Source organism: Plecotus auritus, assembly GCF_963455305.1.
Source record: "Plecotus auritus genome assembly, chromosome: 1".
NCBI lineage: Eukaryota > Metazoa > Chordata > Mammalia > Chiroptera > Vespertilionidae > Plecotus > Plecotus auritus.
In genome coordinates, this window is record NC_137770.1 from 83482621 (window position 1) to 83506528 (window position 23908).

A 23908-nucleotide genomic window follows, 5' to 3' on the forward strand; every position below is an offset into this window, starting at 1 on the left:
ATTCTATGGACCAAAGCATGGCCAAGCCCCAAAGTCAATAGAGTCAGATGTGCACTGGGCCTAGGAGGCCCTGCAAAGTCATGTGGTACATGGATGTACACTTCTGTTGCAGAGAGTGAGTGGAATATTGGGAACCGCAGCAACTGCATTCTCATCAGGACTCATCACCTCAAACTCTCTGCCATGGCCACAGGATTGTAAAAGTCACTGCCCCAGACTCACAAGGTTGCATAGTTTAAATTTTGATATAACTTGAAATTTTAATTGCCTTTTTATTCTCAACATTTTGTTTCCTGTAACTAGTTCTATTTAAACCAATTTCTGATGGCTGCTTGGGAAAGTCTTCACAGCAGCACGAGGAGGTCAATGAGTCTCACAAGGGTTACTCAAAAGCTTAATCTATTATTCAACACAGTGACCACCAACCTTTTGTCAGATCAAAGACTAGCACCTTAAAATAGCTATCCTCAAGAAATTACTATTCTTTATTCTCATCTGGCCCTCCCCACAACACTCACATTTTCCTGCTCTCTGCCCTAAGCCATCCCCTGTTACTTTGTTGCTGAAGCCATAACATTTCATTTCCTCATTTCCTATTAGTTTTTTGGTGTTTTCACACAACAGAAAAGTGTTTGGCTCTGTATATGGGGCAGGCATGCAGTTATATGCAGGGCAAGAAGGAGCTGTCACAAAGATTATAAGTAAAATTGTGATTAAGCCATGGATTTGGATAAGATCCTCCAGGGAAAGTCTGAAGATCAACCTTTCGTAATCCTGCTCCCTTTTGATAGCAACAACAAAATTCACACTCTCCTTTAATGGTTCACTTTTAATAAGGTCACTTTTGATAAGCCTACTGTATCACTTTATTTTCATACTGATAGACACAGAGATCAAAGGTGAACCAAGACCAATGTCTTGAGAGCCCCAGAGAAGAGTTTTCAAATGGGGAGCAACTGTGTCAATAAGCAAAGGTTAAACAAGAATATAAATTAAAAATATCAATTTAATTTGGACAGAGCCGCTGCTAGTTACACAGCTATGCCTTGTACAAGGGCACTTGGCCCAGGGGACAACTGGGGCTAAAGGCCCTGGTTGTGGAGCTGCATGAGCTGCAGAAAGGGAAACCTTGGATAAAGCACACAAAGGTGCCATCTGCTTCCCAAGCTGCTGTCTCTGCATGTGACCAGTGGGGTTGCCTTTTCTAAATCGTACAAAGCACCATATGGGCTACTGGCCATGAATTTAGCAACCAGAGAGTCAATGGAGAGCATAAAATTTTAAACTTATGTGAAAACCCTTTGTAAACTATTTAACACTATTCAGGTGTAAAGCAGGGGCAAGCAGAGGTAATCCAGAGCCTAGCAGGTGACAGGAGAAATTACATTGATCACAAACATTTTCTGCCTCACCCACAGCAGGTAGAATCCACTTGAGACATGCAGATAGCTGACAAGGTCTTCTGTGGGAAACCATTTGAAAGAAAACTGGCCAGAAAGCACAGATGGAAGTGGACGTGATGTTTTATGAAAGTCCATTCCAGTTGCAAACTCCAGGGCAGATGTAGCCAGTGGGGCAGAAGACCCTCAGACAGAAGCACCTGGGCAAGCCTGCCCTGAGCCAACTGCCAAACCCTTTGATCTTGCTGGAGCTTGACTTGGAGAAAACATCCGGCCCCAGGGGTTCTCAGAGTTCACGCGGGGGTGAAACCCAGGGAGGTTTTTGTAAAGCTCTGTAACATTGTGATTGGGGGGATACGCACAGTGCTACAAAACCCACAGAGACCTGTACAAAAACTGCAGGGGCAAAGGTGGCACTTCCCTGGGAAATCCTCAGCCTGGCTACCTTGCCCCAGAGGATGAACACAGCAAGTAGCCGTCCCTCCTTGCTCAGTGACTCAGAGGGATGCCAGGAAGTTGACCAGGCCAAGAGAAATGACCCACTGCACCTGGCCTCTCACTCGCTGCTGTTCTCGCTGAGATGAAACTGGCTTTTCAATATGTTCTTACAGCCACGTTTAGAAATACAAAAAGGTATTTCTTTAAAATATATCCTTGTCTTGGTTTTGTGTTGATTCTATTGCAAAAGAGAATTACATGAGCCATCTCATAGGGAATTTCTGAATCCAAATCCCTAGAGAGATTTGCCCAGTGCTTTACTTTGCAGTTTGAGAAGATGAATTTCAGCAGAGATTGATTTGTTTTTAGGCAATCACCAGCCGTAACTGCTCATGCTAACAGTGACTACACTGAATCACTGGTACCTGATCAGTGCTTCACACAACCTGTCTCCTCTAGTGATGCCACACTGGTGACTATGGAGGCCTTGACTCTGGAACAGTCATGGATCCGAGACCCATCCACTTGGTGATGCTAGTTTTCCAAGACTGAGAGTTAAGTGAGGGTCTAGGAAATGAGAACAATTTAAAACAATTGAAAGCAACATTCAGATAACTTCATGTACTGCCCTGGAAATCTTAGCCTAGGAATATGTGCTCCTACCTACTCCTCAGACAAAAACCTCCCAAAAGAAACTCACCCCTATTGGCAATTGATTAAATCATCACGAATCAGTTGGACGATAGACAGGTGCCATCTTTCTAAGAGCCAAGCCCCAAAAGTTCCCCCAGTGCTACAGTTAATAGGAAGAAGAGTGGTGTGAGCACTGCCGAGGTATTGGGAAAGCCCTCAAGTGCTGTGTCAGACAAACTCTCCTTTGGAAAAGGAATCCGTGGAACCGTGGAACCAAGTACTACTAAGTAACTCATTTGTCTGCTCTTTGAGGTTAAGGCATCCTCCATCTAAGGAGGCAAAAATGTTAGAAAATGTGAAGTGGGTAGCAATAGCTACCAATATAAGGTAAAGGAGGGTTGGGGGCGGGGAATGGGGAAATGGTTAATCCGCTGCATAGGAACTGAGATGGGGGTTGTCTGTTAAAAAAAAATAAACTTTGGGGCTGTGGAAGATCCCCACATAGCTCAGGGGAAACAGAAAATTCTGCTCAATCCATGGCTATAGAGACCACAAGTCATTGTTTCAAGTTCCTGAGTCTAGTCTGAACTGATCAGAAACAAGGTTGAGTCTAGAAAATTTTATCAACGTGGCTACAGATATAAACAATCCCTTAGGCCAAACATATGCTCTTGGGAGAGCTCAGAACTGAGTCAGCTTCCTGAGAATAAAGGGCAAGTCCAGTAAGTGGTCACTGATGTTGCCGTTTTTCTTCAGGAGAAAGGAACCAGACATCCATTTCCAATTGTTAAGGCTGAAAATGGAAGCTAAGTTACTAGTGAGGAAGCTGGAACATTCTGGCTCCCAGTGAGACCAGATTCCACTCAGAAAAAAAAAAAAGTGAATGTGTAATGTTTCCAACTAAGAAATGCTTTAACATCCATAGGACACAACCAGGAGTAGTTCCCTAAGGGCTCATGGTGTTCATCTCTCTCACAAAGAGGTTTTGGTTCCACTCACTACTTAACTGTTATAAAGTAATCAGTGCTAAACTTGTCAGAGGAATGTACTTGTCAGAGGATTGTATTCAACAGAGAAGGCATCTTTTTGTGTCACTTAAGTAACATTTGAATTCAACAGCCACTTAAATGTCACTTAAAAAAAAAAGACAGCAATATCCATTTGGCAGCAGCTTCCAGTAGATAGTAGACATTAGTATTAAGCTAGAAAATGTAATAAGCAAATTCAAAGATTCTTGGGAAGTCTAGCAATGGGGTCAGTGGTCCCAAATCTGCTACACTGGCTACGGGAAAAGTAACAGCATGTCCTGGCCTGATGCCTTGGCATTCAACTATGTTTTCAAAGGTAAGAGAAGGCTCTAGAGAGGTGGAAGAGTGTAATGGGGCGGGCTCCTCTCAGACAGGACAGTCCTGGGTGTATGAAGTGAAGAAGACATAGAATTGAGGGCAGAGGAAGGAAAAAGAGGGAGTTCAGGCTACATGTTCCCAGACGTCACACACTATGGGACAGGAGCTTTATATCCAAAAAGAGAAAGAAATCCAAAGCTGAGCTAGCAGAATCAGAGCACAGAAATTCAGGTTTTTAAAAAATATTTTGAAAATTCAACTAATTCAGGCCCTTGCTTTTAGATCTCATTGACTTTAATAATGTGAAGTCACTGAAATAATAATGTAATCCACACTCTCAGCAAAGTTAGTGACTAATTTCCCTCATCCCCCTTTTTCATCAAGACCTTCTGAATGAATTTACGTTCTTCTGTTTACTGACTTACTTGATCCAGTGTTTCCTAAGTGTGCATGTATGTCACATGGTTTCAGATGGTACATAGATAGACTTTCTTTTCATTTTAATTGCACTGTCTTTTAATGGATATCAAAATAGTGCAACTAAGCTATTAAACCCATAGGATATAGTTTCCTTTTAATTATATTTGATGTTAAAAAGTGAGTAAATTAAAAGAAAATTATTAAATTATACAACAGATGGGTGTGACAAAAAAAAAAAGGAGATGTGGTTAATTGAAGTGTGGGAAACACTGAACTGGTGCATCCCACCATCCTTTGAAATGAAGATGAGGGGCATCCAGACAGGGCAGGATCCAGAATATATTTAAATGGTGCCTTCCTTTTTAGCCAACTAATATTGGATTAAAGAGGCATCATTGCAAACCCAGGGCCTTTATCTTCGCAGAAGCTTACCTCCTTTTGATGCTTCTTTCAAGTTTTTACTTGCATTCTGCCAGGGAGCACAACACTAACAGAACAGGTCTACACAAACTCACAGCCCCAAATCCACCGCACCCTTTTAGCCCTCTGGATAGAGAAAACGTGAGGATACCATTTAACTTCATAAAACAGAACCAGGGAACAGGGCAAAACACCATGGAATAAATACCACAATATAAATGTGTGCTAAGGACCATGACAAAGTCAGGAGCTTAGAAAAGGGCCTTAGTTGTCAGGAACATCTTCATGAAGTGGGCCATTAGATGGACTTAAATTAGTATGGGTTATTATATGTTATCATCATATCAACTACCACTTTTTTAATATATTTTATTGATTTTACAGAGAGAGGAAGGGAGAGAGATAGAGAGTTAGAACCATCGATGAGAGAGAAACATCAATCAGCTGCCTCCTGCACACCCCCTACTGGGGATGTGCCTGCAACCAAGGTACATGCCCTTGACTGGAATTGAACCTGGGACCTTTCAGTCCGCAGGCCGACGCTCTACCCACTGAGCCAAACCAGTCAGGGCTCAACTACTACTTTTGAGTGCCAACTGTCTCTAGCCACTGAATGAATGGCATTTTATTCAATTCTCACAATAATAATGCAGAACTAGGTACTATTACCTGCACTTTTACTGATCAGGAGGGGTCCCCCAAGATCACATAGCTTTGCAAAGTCAAAATTGGCATCACCCATCTGATTCCATTCAAAGATATTCTGGATCCTGCCCTCTCTGAATGGCCCTCATCTTTTCCTTTCAAAGGATGGTGGGATGCACCAGCTCATTGTTTTCTTTGGCTCATCAATTCATTTCTAAAATTCCCGTTCCCATCTTTGGCATTCCCTCTCACACACGATTGGGTCTCCCAGGATGGAGCCTCTGCCTGGAGGCATTTTCTCCCAGAGATTCACACAGCTTTCTCCTTCTCCTTCTCCAGGTCTGTATTCAAATGTCACCTCAAGCGAGGTCTTTCTCAAGCATCCCCTATCATTCTGCAGTCCCCTTATCCTGCTACACTTTTTATAGTGCTCATCTCCACCTAAAAGTTTTTATGATCATTTATCTTCTGTTTTCCTTGTTCCATGAGGGCAAGGACTGTGACTTGTTCTTTACTGTACCCACAAACACACTGAAGGCACTAAATAAATGTTTGTTGAATGAATGAATGAATGAATGAATGAATGAATGAATGAGAGGACAAGTGTAAGGCAAAGGAAATAGAAATGAAAGCAAGCTAAGAGCCTGCAGAGCCAAGCCTGAGCTCCAGCTCTACAACCTGTGACCAGTCACTGTCACTATATGCTGGGCACTCTTCTAGGTGCTGGGGGAATCCACGTGAACAGAACAGACAGAAATTTGTGCGTGATAGGAGCTATTATTCTAATGGTAAAGGGCAGATGGTAAACTAAATAAATGAATAAAATATATAGTATTTTAGGTGGTAATAAGCCCTGTAAAGGAAAATAAAGCAAGGAAGAGGAATAAAGAGTGGGCGGGAGCAGTGTGCAATTTTTAACAAAGGAATCACAGAGGCCTCTTTGGAAAGGTGACATTTGAGCAGAGACCTGAGTAGGTGACAGAGTGAGCCATGCAGATTTCTGGAAGAAGAGCAACTCCAGGCAGAGGGAACGCAAGTGCAGCCGGAGTGTGTGAAGGATAGCAAGGAGGCCTGTGTGACTGGAGGAAAGTGAGTAACAGGGAGAGGATTTGAAAGGAGGTCAAGTTGGTAATGGAAGTAGGGAGAGGGTGGCTTGTAGACTACCGTAAGGAGTTTGGCTTTTGGATTAGAGAATGGAATAGAGGTCACACCTGACCTAGAGGAAGACCAAGGGAGACAGAAACCTGGATTCCAGTCCTCACCCACAGCCCTAAGAAATGGACACTCTCATCTCAAACACCAAAAATGAGGATTCTGTCCTCTCTCAGGAACCTTGCCCTACAGTACTGCCCCTGGAGAGCTCTGTGCTTAGTGAAATCACATCCTTCAGGTAAAACGTATTCTCTGCATCTAACCCTAATACACATTCTAATTACACCTAGGCTTTCTAGTTTAGCGAATGCTTTCTATACACCCTTTCACTTAATCTTACAGCCTCCCAATACAGAAGATATCACCCTTGTTTTATAAAGAAGGCAAATGAAGCTCAGTGAACTTAAGGAACTTGGCCAAATTACACTAAGTAAGGGACAGAGTCTAACTAGATTTCAGGTTTTCTGACATCTTTCTTTTTCACCACAGCTGAGAACCACTCTCCATTGTGGTGATTCTCAAAGTATGATCTGCAGTCCTTTATGGGCTGTAAACTGATCTCAAAATGCATATTCTTTCCCTGGTTTTAGAGGGACATACAGGCAATCTCATAGACTCACTTATATATGACAGAGGTTAATTTAACTGTCACTTTTAAGTGTGAGTATGTTATTAAAGCTTGCTGAAATTTTATATTCATGAATATGTTATTAAAATTTACTGAAAACTCTAATTCTACTTTATGCTAAGAAGTCTGGCTGCTGCACAATGCTTGGCAGTGATGCAAAGCTCTGGCTGAATACAAAATGGAATTCCCCTAAAAGGTAGAAATGAATGGGGTGCATAACTCACTAGATGTTGGCCCCACCTAAGTATAGCCCAAAGATTGAGAACCACAACTCTATGGCCAATGTGCCACCTTTCTTTCCTCCTGATCAAACTAAAAAACTCCTTTCTAGTCTCTCCCCTTCAGAGCACAGATTTGCAATGAAACATGGCAAAAGCTTAGATTTCTATTTGACACAATAATCACCTTCTGTTTTGTCCTGAAGGACAGCCTCCAAGACATAGGAGAAAAGAAGTTAAGCCAATAAGAATAATTTCAATAAGAATATTTTTTTTAAAAAAAGTTAAGCCAGAAGAGATAGAAAATCCCACCCAGTGTCTACCACATGACTTGGCAAGTGGGGCCAGAGTTGACATATGGGAAAGTGAGGCAGTTTTTAGCTTAGGTTTATCAGCTGTGAGAACTGATCTTTGGCAAAGGAACCTATTTGAAAGTACAACCACGTAAGTGACTGACTTTTTTTCCTTACTATGACCACTATATTTGGTAATTATCTTTGTTAGATATTTTCCCATGTTACCAGCTTGGGAAATACTTTTTAGGATGTTGAGAAATCCTTCCAGCATGTAATTTAGCAAGGGATGTGTTTCTGATAAAATCCAGGATGGGGGTGTGTGCCACAGTGGATCTTCTTCATCCACTATCCTTCCTGGGGAATCTTTGTCTTCCCTCTACTTAACTAACTTTAGAGAACCAACTTACTTAATACTCAAACCTTTGCCATTTACAGATCTAGAACATAACCAGACCTGTACTACAGTACATCTAGTAAATGTGAGGCGTAGTGATGAGCATGTTAGAACAAGAATTCTAAGACAAACTGCTAATCCTTCTCTTTGGCTGACAAGCTCTGTGACTTAACTTCACTGAACTCTAGTTTCCCTCTAGCTAGACCAAATAATTTCCAAGGTGTCTTCCAGCTTTAGCACACTATGATCCTGATTATCATCCAGACCAATTCTTAGGGACAATTTAGAGGAAAAACAAGGAAGTCCAATGGTATAAATTCCAGTGGGAATTCTGTGCTATAATTTTTTAAAGGCACTGGAAAAGGAGTCAAAACTCGCCCTATGCATCCATTAATTAGCCCTTATGTGACCACAGAGGTTTTGATAAATAATCACTGGGGCTCCTTTCAATCCTATTATTGATTACTCTGGTTCAATGGCTGGAAACTGAACTCTGGAGACCTGAAAGTGAGGACCAGCTCAGCCACTGACTATCTTAACCGCTTTTAGCTTCAGTGACTTCACTCTAAGATGGGCCTAATAATATCACCTCATGGAGTCGATGACAATAATGTTTGTGGAGGTAGTGTAAGCACAAGCTGTTTATAAGTAGTAAATACTTAGACAAATGCTAATCATCTATTATTATGATGATCCTTTTGACAGACTCCAAGTCTTTTACATCAATGGCTTTTGATCCCACCAGCATGTCCTCCCATTTCTAACTGAGGCATAGTTTTTTGTGATTTACTTACGCCTTAAAGTTATGTTTCAGCTGAAAATAGCCATTTGGCAATTCTCAGAAAAACCTAAATAATTACTTTCTCCCTGTGAAAAGGTGATCCTTTTTAGTTTACTTTGCATCACTGCCAGACTTCTAAGCAAGATCTGAAAGTAAGAGATGACATGTTGAGAAGATAATAATAGAAAACTTAGAGATTTCCCTAAATGTTAACACTCAGAAGACAACTCACATCAAACAAGCTGCCAAAATGCAATGCTTAGATCTCAGAAACCCTTGCAAAGTTCTGTGTCTCCAGCTACACTTGTTCTGCTCCACCCACCCCTTCCTAACAGATGGACTAGACGGGGGCAAATAGGTAGCAAGGTTTTTTGTAATGACACCTGAAGTAGTGCTTCCACAGCACAACTCATCTTTGGAAGGGGCACTCAACTCATCGTGGAAACAAGTAAGTTACACATTTTATTTCAGTCTATTTATTCCTTGGAGTTGTGGCATAGTCACAAATGAATGGTGCTTCTTGGGATGTTAGGAGGTTCTAAATTGAGGTTTATTGTTGTTGTTGCAAACAGTTGGGGTAAAATTTGAAGACAAATTCACTAGGTTTTTCTCATGAAAATATTTTACGTATGCTTAGGAACTGTTCTAAGGGTTAGTGTTCATAGTCCTCTACAGCTGCCCAACAAAAGCCCTTAGTCTGGCCCCCTGATTAAGGACTGGGACCAGAGAAAAGGCAAGCCCTAGATGAGGAGAGTCTCTTCAATGTTCATGAGGAAAAGGCCATGGTGTAAGAAAAGGGAGAATTAGAAAAAGATTATCAAAGGAGTTAAATCAGGAGAGTTTTCTCTCCCTCAAAGGACAAAAGCCAATCTTGCCTTTGTCTCTTTTTGCTGAGAATTTACATTTAATCAACATGGCTGTTTCAAACTGAATGATCTACAAGGTCCTATATGAGCCTGGGTCTGCTGAGAGCATTAATGTGCTCACCTCCCTGTTAGCCCTGAATCTGAGGACTCTGCACAGGGTTCAGGAGCCTACATCCAATATAGAAACACAGCCAACAACTTCAAGACAATAGAGGTTGTTGGGGCAGCTGCCCAACAGTCAGACACTGGGACCAGTCCAGAAAACAATGGTCTTTCAAAAGTTTCACAAAATGCCAAGTCCAATAGGGATGATGTTACCCCTTACATGGTTAGATGTTGTTAGGTTTTATTTTTCATTTCAGAGAAAGTAAAGAAGTGGGAAAAGGCACATGAATGTGGCGAGGCTGACAGTCCAGAAAGCAACTGGTAGTGTCGACAACATCTGTGCCTTTCAGAGGGTAATATAAATTCCAGGGGTTCTTGATTGCCTGTTGCTTCCAGGGAAATAGTGGAATTTGCTGAATTGTCTTACCTTTGAGGGGAGAGAGTCTTCTAGAGGAATGAAAAGGACAGATACAGAATTATGTTGTAGCTGATTGCAGTCTGATTGATGTTGGTCAATTGCATCTGAGTAAAAAGTATTATGTTTAATTTTCCCTTTAAATCATTTCCACTTGAGCCCTAGCAGGTTTGGCTCTGTGAATAAGCATCAGCCTGTGGACTGAAGGGTCCCAGTTTCGATTCTGGCCAAGGGCACATGCCTCAATTGTAGGCTTAATCCCTGACTCTGGTCAGGGCTCATGTGGGAGGCAAATGTCTCTCTCACATTGATGTCTCTCTCTCTCTCTCTCTCTCTCTCTCTCTCTCTCTCTCTCTCTCTCTCTCTCTGTGTGTGTGTGTGTGTGTGTGTGTGTGTGTGTGTGTGTTTGTGTGTGTGTATCCCTCCCCCTCCCTTCCACTCTCTCTAAAAATCAATGGGAAAATATACTTGGGTGAAAATTGGGGGGAAAAATCATTTCCATTTGAAATTCAGAATTACCTGCACTGTTCAAATCAAATATCTGAGGCTGCACCTTTGGGAGTTTTAGAAAATAAGAGATGAAACTGATACTTAACCCCTCTGCCAAGACGCTGACCATGCTCTCTAATGATACTCTATTTACTTCTCTGGTTTTCCCTTGTAGCAGTGATGGAGTGTAACATGAGATGTGAAGCTCAGGTGGGGAGAGTAGGAATTTCAAATCAAATCCCCAATCCTTAAAATTTTGACAGCAAATAATGGACCTATACAACTGTTAGCCCCTTTGGCTCTAGCCTGAGACGCTTGATTTTTGGTGATGAGATGGAGAAATCCATAGGGTGTTTAAGTTCATTTTCACATGCTTACTATATCCTCCTGAAGCTTGTATCTGGACCCAGGGTCAGGAGACATTATAAAACAAAAACAGGCAATGCAGAGCAAGCACAGGTTTCTTCGACCTGCATTCATAACAGGCAGTACCACTGGCCTCCTCTGGCAGCTGCCAATTTCTTGTTCAACCCTCAGGTCCTTCGAAAGCCTTTCCCTGGGTTCAGGGAATTAGAAAGCAAATCTGTTCTTATTGTGAGACTCAGTGTGAGTGATAGGGGAGAAATTAGGTTTCTAATAAAAAAGGCAGCATTTGTGACCCAAGAGAAGGGAGCCAGAATATGAGAACAAGACTTGTGTCTAACATTCCACGTTCTAACATTCATTATAAGAAATGTCAACATTCAATGCCCCATCCATACTCCCAAGCTATTGTGTTTTTCTTAGACAGAGCTCCCCATAAACCAGGAGTACATTTCCATCTTGAAGGCAGCTATCGGTCACCTGTCACCCCCTTGTCTTGCTCTCTTTCAGCATTCTCCTATCCCAGTGTTTCTCAGGTGGGATTTCATGTTCACATCCTTATCCAGCAGTTCAACTATTATTAGCCTCAAAGAAAACTGAGACTCTGTGCACATGGCCCCCTGGGCTCATCAAGGGCAGCTTTGTAGTTCTCTGAGCTGTGGGGGTCTCTTGGCTGGGTGCAGGCTGGGAAGGCAGGATGCAGATGTTCTAGCCCAGGCCCCAGGGCCAGCCCCGGGCTGGTTACCTGTGAGGCAGCATCGCAATGTGCTCCTGGGACACCCGACAGATGTTTTTTGGAGCTGGCACCCAACTCTTCGTGGAACCCCGTGAGTTGATTTTCCCCTTGTATTTCTGGGGATAAATTGAGGGACTGGGGCTGCCAAGCAATTTGCATTACTTGAGAAAGTATACCTAGGACATGTGAAATGGGCCAGAATGGAGACATTAGGCTGAGTCACTCTATAACTGCTTTTATTCTTTAGAAACATATGTTAAAACCATAGCTCCCACTTATTTCTAAAATCTTCAGAGCAGCTCAGAAAGCACAAAGAAATCTAGAAGAATTATACTAACAGTTGGAGCAGCTGGGTGTAGGAGAGGCAGAACGTGGGCCCAAATTCTCCAGGAAGTTTATCCTTACACACATCCCTTTGGTTAATCTGACTCGTGTGCCTGCCTCATTACAACCTGAAAACAAATGTCCTGCATCTTGGAAGATGTAGGACAAATGTGTTGAACCTGGTGAGAATAATCAGTTAAAGCAAACTGATATTCTAGTGCTCAAGTTCACTCTCATGCTGGCAGAGAGCCTTGAAATTGTGACATTGTTATAGATGTTGCAATTTTTAGGGAGCCAGTAGGACTTTCTATGTGAATATAAATCCTAAATGATTTCTAAGTTCAAAATTTAGAAAGACTGTTTTAGGAACAGTATACACTTCTTTTCATATTGTTTACCAGCACATAACCTTAGCATTGGACTAGAACTCATAAAAAGAGAAAGTCTGAAAATAAGATAACAATTACCCAAACAAATAACACTTTGAAACACATGTTGAAATGTAATAGTATTTGTGAACCAAGAGGAAAAACTGGATATTCTCAAAAGATAAACAATTAATTAAGTCTATAAGTTTTAGACAAATTTTAAACAATTTCAAGATTTTGGTTTAAATATAAGAATAGACCAGGTCACATATGGCAACTATATTTAATGCGTTCTATTTTTTTAAAAAGTTCAACCCAATCAAATAGCCTTTTCTTTGGTTACCATGATACCAAGGAATGGGTTAGATAAAACACTTTCAAACAATTTTTTTAATAGACCCTGACTGAGTATGCATCTGAGAACTGTTTTACCAAATCAATATACTGTGCTCTATCTGAAATGCTGACTAACAGATTCAGAGCTCAATATTAAAAGTGGATGAACTTCTTCAGACACCTGTGTTGCCAGCTATATTACATTGCTCCAATTATTCATACCAGGTCTCTCTAACCCAAAGTGATCATTGACAACTGCCTTTGAACATAGATTTTTAAATCCCAAGCAAACCTTAATTAGCCAACTAAACCAGACTAGGATCAGATGATAAATTTAAGTGGCCAAGGAGATAGAGTTTTTTTGTTTCTGTTTTTTAATAGACGGGTTTCCTTTTTCTGTAACTCATAACTCCCTTGAAAATCAACTAGAATATATCTCAAACCAAAGTCAGTATAAGTGAGCAAGAAATGTCACAGTTCTGAAGGGAGGAGAATAAGCAGAGCATGTGGTTTCTAAGCCGTTACTGCTCGGGTTATCAGTGTCTGTTATCAGTGGCTTGGGTTCTCACGTAGGTTGAAAGCATTTTCCAGGAGAGCCCTTTGAAAAATCCCCAATCCCTCTCTTGTCTAGAGTTAATGCCAAAAAATATAAGAAACTAGATTCTTAGGAATGAGTTTCCTGCCCTGAGTGTGACTGTAATAGAATCCAGTCTTTTAGCTGAGCTTTCCAGCAGAAGAGGTGGGGGGAGGGAGAATTCTCTGAATAGCTGATTCTCTAGTCTAGGGAAACCCTGATCAGCCATGATCCATTTATAAAATGGTGATCAGCAGGAACTTCCTGACAAGCAACCACTCCATCTAAACCAGATATAACTGATTGATTCGGTTATAGCTCTGCTACCGTGAGCTTCACAGCTGAAACCCAAATCCAGAGTCAGGATAGATAAGAACACTAGAAAAATTATTCCATATACACACTCATTACCAAGATTTTTGTTTAGCAATACCTTATGTCTTGATTATAGACCATAGTAAATAAAAGTACACTGAATTCAACATTATTTAGTTTGATACTAAGAAGCCAAACTCAACTAAGTTTTGAATACTAAGGTCCATATTCACACAAGCTAGTAACATTGAAAATCAGCAGTTAAGCTTAGGTGTACCAGTTAATAATGTGGATTTTGTAATCAAAGAAAACACAATAAATTCAAGAGAAACATCAAAAGTGTTTTATTCAAAGTAATGTCCATTGCTAGCTACACATTTCCCCCATCTTTCAGGTAATTTGAGGATACCATCCCAATAGAACTTTTCTTGTTTTGAGACAAACCATTCAGAGACCCACTTTTCCACTTCTTGGTACGTTTTGAAGTGCTGCTCAGAAAGTGCGTGTGCCATCAATCAAACAAGTGGTAATCTGAAGGAGCAAGGTCTGGTGAATAAGTGGGTGTTAATACTTCCCAGGCAAGATCTTTTAACGTGTCTTTAAGTGGTTTTGAAGTGTGTGATGGTGTGTCATCATGAAGCAAAATTACTTTGCCGTTTCTTCTGGCACATTCTGGTCGTTTCAAAGTGTGGTTCAGATTGATTATTTGTTGTCGGTAGCGATCAGTATTAATGGTTTCACCTGGTTTTAGAAGCTCATAATACACCACATCTTCCTGATCCCACCAAACACAGAGCATTTTGTCTTCTTTCCCAAGTGATTTGGCTTTGCAGTCGATGTTGATGGTTGACCTGGATCAACCCATGATTTTGTGCATTTGGGATTCTCAAAATAAATCCACTTTCCATTGCCAATCACAATTTGATGCAAAAAATACTTTCTTTGGTGCCGTTGAAGCAACATTTTACTGATGACTTTTCAGTTTTCCATTTGTCTTTTGTTCAGTTGATGTGGCATCCATTTTCTTTCCTTTAAAATCTTTCCTATTGTTTGTAAATGATCAGAAATTGTTTGCTGGGCAACGTTTAATCTTTTGGCAAGTTGTTTTTGAGTTTGACATGCATTTTCATCCAATAATGTTTGTAATTGTTGGTCTTCAAATTTTTTTGGTTGACCTGGATGTTCTTTGTCTTTCACATTGAAATCATCACTTTTAAAGCATTTAAACCAGTGTTCACAAGTATCTTGAGATGGAGCATGTTCACCATAAGCTTCCCAAAGTATACGATAACTTTCGGCAGCACTTTTCTTCAAAATAAAGTAATGAATTAAAACATCCTGCAAATGCTCTTTTCTTGACACAAAATTTGACATTTTTAAGCATAAAAATATCTATGATGTTAACACATTCAGAAAATTTGACATATGAAGTTTTGAAACTTGTTGTCAATACAACAAAATAGCAACATATCAAATCGCATATATATCAACATATATGTAACTCCATCTATTGAAGAAAAATCCACATTATTACTGGTACATCTATCCAGATCACCATTCAGAGGTTGGATGTCTTTTTTTATTTCAAGCGTTTGCAGAGCTCTTTCCTTAGCATTTACTTTAAGATAGCCTAAGAGCTTAAGTCTCAATAGACACAAAATGTATCACAATTCAGAAACTTCAGTAAGGCACAATGCAAAAGAATCTTCACTACCACCCTCAAAGCTTCAAGACTTTTGGTTTTAAGGGGGATAAAAGATGCAAATACGAAGTAGCAGACAGATGGTAAATCAAGGTGAGGCATGACAGGAGAAAAATTATTGGGACCAACATTCCAGAGCTCCACTTAGAATAAAACAAGAACAATGGACTTCAACTGATTTTATATCTATGAGAACTTCCTGACAATGATAGTTGTTATTCTTTTATTAAAGACTAAAAGGAAATTATAGGGTAGACTCTTACAAAAGAATAAGTATTCACCTAAAGACAGAGAGATGTATCATTTAACTTCAGCAGATTCCTTCCAGTCCATAAAATGGAGGTGATACCCTGAAGTGATCCCAACACTACCATCCTCAGAGTGTTTGAACCAGTTATGTAATCCTTCTCATACCCTTGATTCTTTAATTGACATAATGCAAAGCATGAGCACCTGCCCTGATTTCCCTCCAAAGGCCCATGCATTTACAATAAACCAATTGATGTGGACAGGTAGTCAACCTGACCTTGATTGTCCAGCGGATTGATTAACTAAGGATAGATAATTGAAACTCAGAAAATCCAGAAATTTTTTGTAGTTGTTATTTTCCATCTCTGCTCCATATCTGTGAGGGACATCATGTTCACCATCAAGCCGCCACCTTCACTCTTATTCAACCATGATGTCCCTCACAATGCTTTATTTCATAGTTAGCCATATCTCTTAGCAGCTCCTAACTTGAATTTAAACTGACTGACTTTCATTTCTACTCCCCTTGGCCATTCTTTCATGGAAGTGTTAACAAGCCCAGGTTACTAACAGGATGAAGGGAAGTGTGGGTTGTAGTGTTTGGCACCAGGGATATTGAGGCAAACTCTAAAACATTGTGGATAATCATCTCATGAAATAAATTGATTATATTTGCAGAAAGTCAGCCTCCTGCCAAACCATCTGTTTTCATCATGAAAAATGGGACCAATGTTGCTTGTCTGGTGAAGGATTTCTACCCCAAGAATGTAAATATAAATCTCCAGTCATCCAAGAAAATAATAGAATTTGACCCTGCTATCGTCGTCTCTCCCAGTGGGAAGTACAGTGCTGTCAAGCTTGGTCAGTATGAAGATTCTAATTCAGTGACATGTTCAGTTCAACACAACAATGAAACCTGGTACTCCACTGAATTTGAAAAGATGGCAAATTCTTCAGGTATGTCATATCTGGCCTTGGGGACTAGGATTGTGGAGAAGAAAAGTTGGGGGAAGGGAAGTTGGAAATGTAAACTCTTGACAGATGGCTCGCAACATGGTGTCATGTTAGAAACAAGACATAGGCCCAACTATACCTTGTCATTGGCTGGGAAATTGAACTTTCTCCATTTCTGAGTTGGAATCTAAGATAAAATTCATCTGTTTCATCCCCATCTCTCTTCTTCACCAACAACTGTCTCCTTTATACTAATGATTATCCTACTACTAGACTCTGGAGTTAAAAATCCAAGTGAAGTCTAATCTAGTGTGAAGGCCAAGACAAAAGGCAGCCCAGCCTCTCATGGGTTAAGAATCCTAGTTCTTCCTACAAATTAGAGGCATGCCTGGATATTGGCCTCATGGTGTAATGATAGCAAGCACTAACTGGTAGGTATGTTGGCTGTGCAAATAGCTGTATGACCTTAACCAAGACTCACCTCTGGTCCTCAGTTAACTTCCTTAAAATCTTCTCCAGTTTTAAAACCTAAAATCCTTTGAACCTCTTGGTTGCCAATGTAAGGCTGACCACTTCTGTTTGTTCCAGATAATCTAAAACCAATGGAAACTGAAAACATACAGCAAACTTCAGAGATCTGCAATAAACCCAAAGGTTCGTTGAAATCAAAGGACCAGCTTCACAACTGAGGGGTAAAGCAAACTCTGGGGCCAAAAATCACAAGATTTCAAAAGAATTAAAAAACCATACTTGAGCCCAGTTGGTTCCCTCTGACTCTCCCGGCAGAGGTTGGGTTTCCAAAGCTTGCCGAGCTGGGTGTAAGCAGCAGCCTGTGGTCACTGAGGCACCAAGCTGAGCTTGCAGACCAGGAAGAATAATGGTGATTTGGGGCAGGCTGGTGTCAATGTTGTGGGCCCAATTCCTGGAAGGGAATTTATTCTCTCGAGGTAGCCGCCATCTTCACTCTTATTCAACCACAGTTCATGCCGAGAAGGTGAACATGATGTCCCTCACAGTGCTGGGGCTCCGAATGCTGTTTGCCAAGATGGTTGCTGTCAATTTTCTCTTGACTGCCAAGTTATTTTTCTGTTAAGGTAAGAATTAGCTGCTTCTTACTCCTACCTCCACCCGAACTATGCTGCACATGGGGAGAATTGCGGTTTAGAAATTGTTAAGAGACCAAGAAGCATTGGAAAGGGAAAAATACATAGACACATATTTCAAACTAATGAGGGGAGTTACCTCAGATGCTCAGCATAACAATACCCCACTTCCTGTTACCCTTTATTTCAAGCCAGACTCAAACCCATTGTGTAGCATAATGTAATACCAGTCAATAACCCACACCTCCAATTCAGGAGCTAAAAAATTGGAGCTGAATAAGGAGAATTGGTCTTCTTCACTTGACTATTTTTGTTATCTGGCCATGGGACCATTGGTGACTTACAAAGCCATCAGTAAAGCCTTACCTAAAGAATATTCAGGGGGAGCAGAATCTGTCTTTGCCCAGACAAAGGGTATGCCAGCTCCCAATCCTTAATCATAGGACTCAGATGTGTAGACCTGCCCATCACTGAGGTGAGCCTATACCCCCATTAATCATGAATAGCCCACTACTAGCTACTCAGGATGCATACTAAGTCGAGGCTGAGATAGTAATTATTTACCAGACATCACTTGCATTCCCTCTTCAGGTAAACTTAGATATGAAATTCAAACCAGAGCCTAGGTTTTCCTATAAAGCTGCTTCTCCAATACCCTCAAATACTCTTCAGTCCCAGCTCCTGATCTAGGAACAACCCTAGACTTAGAGTGTTTGACTGATCCTACTCAGCCTGCAAGCATACCCAGTCATTCCTGAATAGCTGACTGTTTTACCAACAGCCGCAAGGACACAGACCATATGACTGTATGAAAAGAGTAGTACACTAAGAGTCAGAAATATGAGTTTTAGTCCTGACTTTGTCACTAGCTCACTACGTTACCTTAGCCAGATTGCTTCATTTCTCTCAGCCTGGGTTTTTGCATCTGTAAAACTAAGAGTTAAGAATGACTAAGAGCAAATGGGGTTTCATGATTTGTGCCAACACTGATAGTGACAGATGAATATTGCCATGTGTAGAAGGGAAATAGCCATGATTGATTAGTGATGACTGCAGTGGTACAGCCACAACCAATACTGGCCATCCCCAGACTATGTATGACTATGATTCCTTCCAGCACTGACAGTCTATGACTCTAAATCAACTCTGACAACTTTCCTTCACTTCCAGGCTGACGGGCAGGAGACAGCTACACTTCCTGAAAGAAACCAAAGCCTACAGAAGTGCTTCTAAGGCTTCTGACTTCTCAGTGATTGAAGTTAACCCGCCCCAGCCTTGCTTAAATGGCTGCTTCCCAAACAAGTTTCTCTTTGAAGGCAACAAACCCAGCTCATCCTCCAGCCTGGTGGAAAGACAAAGTCCTGGGGGGTAGGGTTATGGTCCCGAGTGCTTTATATGCTGCTTTATAAATGGATATAGAGATAAAAGGGACAGAGGGCTCATTTTTTATTTCTACAATTGATACACTTTGAAAATGGTGTCTTGTTCCTTTTACTTTCTTTGCCTTCAGGACTAGAAAGTAGGAGCCAACAGGTCCCCAGCTCTGTTCTCCAAGAGGAAAGCAGATTCTGGGGGGAAGGAGGCAGGTGTCCTTTACCTTAACATGAAAGGTTCTGCTCAACCCAGCACTAGATCAGCCCCAAACTGGCATCTGGTCCACAAAAGCACTTTTTGCTCTTTCTACTACTTTACAAACAAAATTACATTTGACTCCCTAACAATGGAGGTATTTTAATATCATCTAAATTCTCTCTAAGCCATTCACAGAGATCAAAATAAGACAGAGGAAGTGCACTTCTTTCTATTCATTGATTTAATAAACATGAATTGACTCCCTCTAAAATTCCATGCACTGTGCTGAGGGTGCAAAGATGAATAAGACAGGGCTTGCCTTCAAGCAGCTCACTATGTAGGTATTTTTGGAGGGAGGGATAGGAATGAGAGCCCTAGATTTTCCCTGTAGAAACCATGTATCTACTATCTCTTGCCTGCCAATCTCTGCATGGAGAGTTGGAGGTCACTGGACACTGACTCTGGCCTGGGCCTTTGGAATAGATGGCTTTCTGCCATTCTTCTCTTATCTGTCTCTTGTATTTATTAAAGCACATTGTGTATGCCTCAACTCTGGCTTTACCCTATTGTGACACCACAGGCAGAAATTTACCACAGGGCGCTATGAATTCACTATTGATCAGGCTAAGCTTATATGTCAAACCCCAGCTTCCTGAGCCCCCAACCTTCAGGCTTTCTGCCTCAGGGGCCCAGCCCTGGGTTTCCTGTTGATGCTGCTTCTGCTACAGCAATTCACAACAACAGTGTCCCCAGGATAGCCCATGAGCTCTGCTACTCCTGACTCAGCAAGGCCACAGCTGTTTCCAGGTGCATGCACTTAAGTAGCAGAGCCCAGCAACCCAGTATTGTGGTTTCCTCAGCATCCACGTGGGTGTCAAGTGGTGGCTTATGAGGTTACAAGTGAAAAAGCACCCCTCGCCAGCAACTCCCTTGCCATCACCATCAGCAAACTCCCACATCATGTCCTCATAGCCCAAATCAAAGAAAGGAGGCAGTAGCACTCTGAGTCAATGGGGTGAGGACAATCTAAATGGATAAACCAGTTCCATCCAGGTAAAAACCATGAAAAGATTCCACACAACTTCATCTTGTATATGTAAAGAATGCTTGTTTAGAAAACAATCACATCTGTTACCTTGAGTCACATTAAAATGTTTCTCTGAAGTTACTAAGAACAAAATATCACATTTCATTTTTCAAATGAAAAAATATATATATGCCCCTCCAAAAAGTCATCCAGTGAGGCAGGATATTACTGGGAGCAGAACCAAGTTATCAAGAGTGCCACCCAAGTTCCTCTACAATAGCACACTGCATCCCCCAAGCAAGAGCTAGGTGTTGATTTGAAGTTTCAGCTAGACCAGATTGTCTAAATATAGTGTTATCCTTTATTTAGCATATGAATGAGCCACCCTCTGGCCCACTTTGATCACCAGAAAAAGGCATCCTAGCACATCACAGGACCATGAATTTCTTCCACCAACAGGAGCCTTCAGAAAAGATTGAAGGCAGGAGCCAGATGGGGCTGTGGCTGCCTTCAGATCTGGGGCCATCACACTGTGAATTATAGTTTCACAGGCAGCATCACGAGAGCCCTGAGGGAGACTGTTATGCACTCAGTAGGCAGCAGAACAGATGCCCTAGAGGCTGAGTCATTTGCCCAAGGCCTTTGGCTCCCTCACTCTGTTCTTTTCCTTCCTCTCTACAGTGACTGCTCTTCACTTGTCTGTTTTAAAGCCCAGCTAAACTGCTGCCCAAATCATCAGCTGTAAAGCCTCCTAGGCTGCAGCTGCAAGAGAGAGCCCTAGAGAGGCAGCACAGCACCCTGGCTCTATCGTTAACCAGCGATCCAACCTTGGGAACACCCTTCATCTCTCTTGGCTTCGGTGTATTTCCTATAAAACAATGTCTGAGACTTCCACTATTTCTAAGAGTACACATAGTAACTCTAATAGTTGTCATGGCAGAGAATTCAGTGGAGGTAGAGGAAGGGGACACCAACGCCCAGGCTGAAGGTGTATCTATTTTGACATCACATAGTTGGTTTCCCCGAAGGTCATTCTCTTCCCTGGAGACACCACTGAGCTCCAAACTCGGGGACTTTCAAGCTAGAGTTCTGGGATTCACAGACATGTTTCTGGGAATATCTTAATGCTCTTCAGTGAACGAAAAAAATGTTCCCCAAATGAAGTAAGTGAACTGGAGGTGTCAACAGGCATCCAGGAGAAATAAAATGGCTGCACTAGAAGACACAGAACAAATGGTAAATTGGGGGAAATGTGTTTAAGTAGATAACTTTGAGTCCAATTTTATTCTTAAAAAGAAAATAGAGCAGTTCACAAGAATGGATAAGTGATGGAGACTAAAATAAGGACACTTCTGATGGGCCCTCCTTAGACTGGCCCTTCGTCTGCATCATGCTGATACCCTCACAGCACACGCAGCACATACTTGTCATGCCCACTCTTTATCAGGCATGACCTGGGTGCTGGGAACACAAAGATGACAATCCCTCAGACATTCAGTTCACCTTTCCCTACAGAAGGCGGTCAGGTAGCAAGGGGACACCGAGTCAGAAATGGGAGATTCTCTGCTCCATCTGAAGCCAGCGTGCTCCCCTGAATGGGACAGGCATCTTATTATTCAGCAGACAGGGTAGGGCACCTATAAGGCCAGGTTGGGACACATGTGACTAGGAAGAAGTGCCATGTCCAAGAATGTGAGCTGCTCCGAAAGGCAGGCTGTGCTGGGTTTGTGCACAGACTTCCTGGGCACCTGCATCACCGTGGTGGGTCCATGGCACAGTAGTAAGTGGCTCTGTCTTCAGTCTTCACTGAGGAGATCACCAAGTGGAAGGTTCGGTGGGGGTGACTGTGCTGCACGGAAAACCGACCCTGAGTAAAATCCGCGTCATAGGCCACATTGTTATCCCTGTAAAGGATAAACTGAAAGGAATGATCTGGCCTTCTTCGGTACCAGTATAAATATGGATTTAAGAACTGGGTGTCATAAGTACAGAGCAGTGTCACCTCACTGCCACTTGCCACTGTCTGGTCCAGGGAGTTCTGGGTCACTTGGTTACACAGCACGCCCTTGTCTGTGAAGAGAAGAACCGAGGAATAGTGAAGTCCTGCACCCCCAGCCACTGGGTCCAGCACAAGCCCACCCAGAGAGAACTCAATGGGCAGAGGCAGGAGAAGGACACAGAGATAAAGGTCAAAGGCAGAGAATAACTGGAAAACTAGTGTAAGAGAGAAAGACGCCAAGCCTTTGAAAGTCAAAGAAAGGGAAATGGGATGGCAGAACAAGAGGAACATCAACAAGTGAATGTACTTACAGAAAAGCAAAAGGCTGAAGGCCACAATACAGATCATCTTCTTTTCGTGTCAGAGCAGAGGGTATAGAATGAAACGGGGTCCTGAAACCTCTGAGACCATCTTAGGGCTTCTGACAGGAAGGAGATCAGAAGGAAATGAGAGGAGACAGGCAGCCCTGGCTGTCACGTGACTGAATTACTCCCTGACGCAAATGCTTCCAGCCAAGGAAGCGTTGCTGTTGTTATTTTGGTCCTCAATCCATCTTGAGCTAGTACTTTGGTTAAAAAAAAAAAAAAGAAAAGAAAAAAAGAGAAGAAATTTCTTTTTTCAAAAAGACAGAAATAGAAACTGCAAGCCCAATAATCACATGCTTAGATATCAAATTACTATAAAAGTGGCCTACACTCCGTTTTTTTCTTTTCTTTTTAATCTTCATCCGAGGGTATTTTTTTCCATTGAATTTTAGAGAGAGTGGAAGGAAGGGAGGAGGGAGAGAGAGAGAGAGAAATATCGACCATCAATGGGAGAGTCACATGGATTGGTTGCCTCCCACACAAACCCCTAGCATGCGCCCCTCCAGGGTACTTGCAACCAAGGTACTTGCCCTTGCCCGTGACTGGGAATTAAGCTCATGACCCTTCAGTCCTCAGACCAACACTCTAACCACGGAACAAAACCCGCCAGGGCTACCCTCCATTTCCATATGCTCGGATCACAGACTGGGGTGCCAGGGTGTGGTCACACTCTGGCCATGGCAGCACTGTAGAGGGGCACCTCACACAGCTGTGCGCACTTGTACTTGGTAAATGGAATAAATGAACGAGTACCTTAAACAAGTCCCTTACTCTTCTATGTAAAGACAGGGTTGAAAGGGATGGACAAAGTCAATTCAACTAGTAAATCTGTCTCAGCTCTGAATTCTAGAAATCTTTTACTTCTGTTTCTTAAGGACTGCCCTGACCCTGGGAGGGCTTGCTGCAGTTCTCTCCTTGGGCCCTTTGCAGCACCCATTTGGCTCCAGCTGAAAAATTCTCCCCCAAAGCAGAGCTTCCCAATGGCCACACTGCCGTAAGTGGGTACAAGCTTGCTGAGACAGAGCTCTGTGTGACCCATGGGGTGAGGGGGCTGAAGTCCCTGCGGCCAGCTCTCCTAGCCACATCCCATACGAATGCTGCTTTCTGCAAAAGCCAGGACATAACAACAGTTGGGAAACACTGCCCTGAAAGATAGAAGACTGACTAATTCATTCCTCCAAACCTAGGAGTGTACTGGGAGTGGTTCTAGGAATCCCTTTGACTCCCTTTCCCCCAATTCTGTAAGTTCTGTCCTCTTTGCCAAGGTGTCCTCAA

General features: G+C 42.0%; 1 gene segment (V, D, J or C); it reads left to right on the top strand.

Moving 5' to 3' along the window:
* Positions 1-11772: 11772 nt before the first annotated feature.
* On the top strand, positions 11773-17660 carry LOC308238188 (T cell receptor delta constant-like). The segment is given in 4 exons: positions 11773-11836; positions 16292-16570; positions 17156-17221; positions 17548-17660.
* Positions 17661-23908: the final 6248 nt, after the last annotated feature.